The sequence below is a fragment of the Haemaphysalis longicornis genome, unplaced genomic scaffold, assembly GCF_048455015.1.
Source record: "Haemaphysalis longicornis isolate Haplotype H1 unplaced genomic scaffold, Haemaphysalis longicornis Haplotype H1 scaffold_1, whole genome shotgun sequence".
Classification (NCBI taxonomy): domain Eukaryota; kingdom Metazoa; phylum Arthropoda; class Arachnida; order Ixodida; family Ixodidae; genus Haemaphysalis; species Haemaphysalis longicornis.
The window spans coordinates 119846283-119851031 of record NW_027526203.1 but is presented as its reverse complement, the minus strand read 5'-3'; positions in this window follow the sequence as shown (position 1 = coordinate 119851031).

Here is a 4749-nt window from a genome sequence, read left to right as displayed (position 1 = left end):
TACTCCTTTGCCCTCACCGCTATCCGACGACCTCGCCGCTCTCCGAGAGCGCATGCAAAACTTGGAGGAGCTTGTCGCCTCGGCTGGTTACAGCTCGCCGCCGCCTCGCAGCCCTCGAGCTCGCCGGTTTGGCCCTTCTCGCCGTACCCGTCTCCGCAAGTATTTCGCCAGGAAGGCACAACGCGCCAGCCACCTCAACACCCTGATTCATTGTGCTGGTACCATCGCCGCTTCGGTGCAGCGGCGCAACGTTGCACCCGTCCTTGCGGCTGGCCGGGAAACGAGGCGAGGGATCGTTAGCGGCGGCGACCGATTCCCAAGCCAGCGACAGTCGCCTCTTCTACATCACAGATGCCACCAGTGGTCAACGTTTCCTAGTTGACACTGGTGCTGAAGTGAGTGTGCTCCCCGCTAATTCCTGTGGCCGCACTCAAGCACCACTGTGCCATCTCCAAGCTATTAACAAGTCCAGCATTCCCGTGTACCGAAAAAAATCCCTGATGGTAAACATCGGCCTACGCCGTGCGTTCCGCTGGATTTTCCTCGTGGCCAACGTGAGTCACGCCATTCTAGGAGCCGATTTCCTTTCGCACTTCGGCCTCCTGGTTGACATGGCCCGAAAAAGAATCCTGGACGCCACAACCGGCCTTTCTGTCATCGGCAAATCGTCTCCAGTCCATCCGTTCGCATTCACGCTTCTTTGCGACCTACCTTCTCCGTACCGGGAATTGCTGAACGAGTTTCCTTCCCTGACTGCCCCTCCAGACTGGACAAAGCCAGTGAAGCATGACGTCGTTCATCAGATCATCACCACCGGTCCACCTACGCACGCCGTGGCGCGTCGACTGGCTCCAGAGAAACATAAAATCGCGGAACAGGAATTTCACCACATGGTTGAAATCGGCATTGCTCGCCCGTCATCGAGCAACTGGTCCTCGTCGTTACACATGGTCCCGAAGAAATCAGGAGACTGGCGACCCTGTGGTGATTACCGCTCCCTGAACGTGGCCACTGTACCCGACAGGTACCCCCTACCTAATATACAGGACTTCACCAATAATCTCAGTGGATGTACCATCTTTTCAAAGCTTGACCTCCAAAAAGCCTACCACCAAATCCCCGTAGCCCCGGATGACGTCAAGAAAACTGCCATCATTACACCGTTTGGCCTCTTCGAATTCACTCGAATGCCTTTCGGGTTACGCAACGCAGCTCAGACTTTTCAGCGCTTCATAGACGTCGTCCTCCGTGGTCTACCTTTTGTTTTCGCCTACATAGATGACGTTCTTGTCGCCAGTTCATCGCTATCTGAGCACCTGCACCATCTGCGGATAGTTTTCGAACGCCTAGCAGAGCATGGACTCATCCTTAATAGCGACAAGTGTGCGTTCGGGTTGCCGTCGTTGGAGTTTCTCGGTCATTTCGTTGACTGCAATGGAATTCGCCCTCTGCCAGACAAAGTGAAGGCCATAATCGACTTTCCCCGACCTGAGTCCTTGCGCCAACTGCGCCGTTTCCTAGGGCTGGTGAATTATTACCGACGGTTCATCCCGGAATGTGCGGCCATTGTTCAACCTCTCGAAACTTTCCTTCAAACTCCCAAGTCTCCCGAGTGCAGTCTTGAATGGTCTGAAGCCGCTGATCGCGCATTCACTACCATCAAGGAGCGCCTGGCCTCTTCTACCCTCCTCGTGCACCCGCGCCACAACGCTCCCACAAGCCTGATGGTAGATGCTTCCCACTGTGCGATTGGAGGTGTACTTCAGCAGCACATCCGCGGCAGCTGGCACCCGCTCGGTTTCTTTTCGAAGAAGCTTTCTCCCACTGAACAACGGTACAGCACTTTTGGACGGGAACTCCTGGCGGCATACCTCGCTGTGAAGCATTTCCGCTTTTTCCTCGAAGGCCGCAGCTTCGTGATCTTCACCGATCACAAGCCTCTTACGAACGCCTTCAAGTCATCGAAGACTACATATTCTCCCCGAGAGACGCGACATTTGGCTTATCTTGCAGAGTTTACGACGGACATTCGGCATGTCAAGGGAGTTAACAACATTCCAGCCGACGCCCTTAGCCGTATTTCCGCCATACAGCGCCCCGGTTTCAGTTCTCAGGAGTTGGCCCAAGCCCAAAGCGATGACGAGGAGCTCCGAACTCTACGTTCTTCAAACAGCTCCTCTCTGCAACTCGAGGACATTCTATGCCCTGATTCGGGAATCAGCATCGTTTGCGACATTGACCCGGTCTCAGGCCGCAGACGGCCGTACCTTCCTGCGTCTCTCAGGCGCATTGCCTTCAACTCTATTCACCGTCTCTCTCATCCTGGAGTTCGTGCCTCACGGCGTTTGATTGCCGAGAGATACGTCTGGCCGGGTATGAATACTGACGTACGCGCCTGGGCCCGTTCCTGCCTCGCCTGCCAACAATGCAAGGTCTCTCGGCATACCACATCGCCTCTGGCTACTTTCCCACTACCGGACTCAAGGTTCTCCACAATTCACGTGGACCTTGTTGGCCCACTACCACCATCTAAGGGCTGCCGCTACATCTTGACAGTGATCGACCGTTTTACCCGCTGGCCGGAGGCTTCTCCAATCGACGATATTACGGCTGAGACTGTTGCTTCCACGCTTATGTCGACGTGGATCGCCCGTTTTGGCGTGCCGTCGGAGATTATCACAGACCGTGGCCGCCAATTTGAGTCCACACTCTTTCGCCACTTGACATGCCTACTCGGTGTTACTCACCTAAAAACAACGGCCTATCATCCTCAAGCCAACGGCATGGTCGAGAGGTTTCATCGTCAGCTCAAGGCCTCGCTGATGGCTCACGAATCACCTGAGCAGTGGGCAGTTCACCTTCCTCTTGTGCTGCTAGGATTGCGCACTGTCATCAAAGATGATCTTGGTTGTGCCGCCTCGCAAATGGTCTACGGCACGTCTTTGCGATTACCGGCAGACTTCCTGGTCCCTCCACAGCCTCAAGATAACCCTTCCTCTCCTGGCCCATCCTACGTAAAGGATTTAACCCGGTTTTTCAGCTATATCCGTCCCCAACCGCCACGGCCGTGTTCCACAAAACCCACTTTTATTCACCCAAGTCTTTCTGTCAGCCAATACGTTTTCATCCGTGTCGACAGTGCCCGCCGGCCACTTCAACCGCCCTACACCGGCCCTCATCTCGTCATTTCACGCGGCGAAAAGACGTTTACAGTTCGCGTTAACGGCCGCGACACTGTCGTTTCCATCGATCGCCTCAAGCCCGCTTTCACCGAGGCTGAACCGCCTGCCTTCGACACCACCATCCACCACTCCACCCTGAACACCACCACTCTCCCCTCCGTTCGCAGCCCCACCCGCGAACATCCCAGCGCAAAGACTGTCCGTTTTGCCGACACTCCGTCTGAAGAGGGGGGGGCTATGTGGCGGCGCCCCAGCAGCTTGCGTCGTCTGCTGCCGCAAACGGGCACGCTCCAGGAACGATGACGCTGGGGCTGAGCCACGAGTGGCGAGTGCTGACCACGCGCTTGCGGTGCGCGCTGGGCACGAGGGGGAATAAAGCGGGGCCTCCAGTTTGGGCCCACGGCGCTGTAGCGTGCAGACGTGTGTCTTCTCATCTCTCTGTCGCATTCGCGACAGTAGGAAGGAGGAGTGGAGGCGTGCACGCGCAGCTATAGGTCCATGCCCGTACTGATGGATGGCATGTCTGTTGTGCTGGTGCGAGATTTAAACGCGGACGTTAAAGGGTCCAATGGGGCCTGTGCGGAGTTCTTAGTGGTAGGGCGGATTGGGTTTCTGTGTTAGGCTACGTCCAGAATACGACGCAAAACCCGTATCGTGATGTATGGACGCAAAAAAAGTGCTATGTCACGCATTTCGGTTTGCTGAGGCGTGAAATAACGTCATTCTTTAAAGTTATTACGACAGTGGGGGCAACAGTCTGAACCCGGCCTTACACAAACATTAAGATGCTTACGACGCCGGAGGGACACAGGCAGGTGCGCGTTTATCAGCAAGAACAAAGCTTGGGTCCGTCAGAGGTTCATTCAGCTAATTGGCTAGGAAATATGATCCATCGGAAATTATGATAAACGTGTTTCGTTTCGTGCACTCCGTGGACTGTGTCCAGCTTTGCAGGTCATCCTTCTTCACAGAGCGGAAGGGCACTTTTTTTCCTAAGTTTATTCGTAAATGACGTAAAATGCATTTTTAGGTTTGTACTAGACCCATAGCAGAAGGTTAGTCTCAAGTCCATCACTACAGGCAAATAATAAAATTCAGTTGCGGCTGGCGGAGACGAAAATTTCTCACGTCAGTAGCAAAAGTTAAAGAGAAGGGGGATCACCTATAATTAATCGATTTACAATCGTAGTTCACAATTTCGTAACTAACATTCACAATCTCATCACCAAAATTCTCTAATTCACACTGAGAAATCAAATCTCCTGTCAATGAATATTTTTTTAGACTTTGACAGTATACGTCAGGCTTGCGATATCAGCTATGTTGATCGTTGATGGGAGAAGTAGCAATGGCGGCCTACCTGATGGCGTGATGATGTTAACTTTGTGCTAGGTAAAATATCCTGCTTGAGGTGTCACAGAACTTAAGGTGGGCTTTCTGGGGCGTCTTCCTATCGTTGTCGGTTGCCCATTGCACCTTGAGCTGGTGCGCAACCGTGAGGTTAGTTGCGGTATTGTCCTGTGGGGCCGTTCGGTGGTATGCCCAGACTCCTGTGACGCTCGTAGGG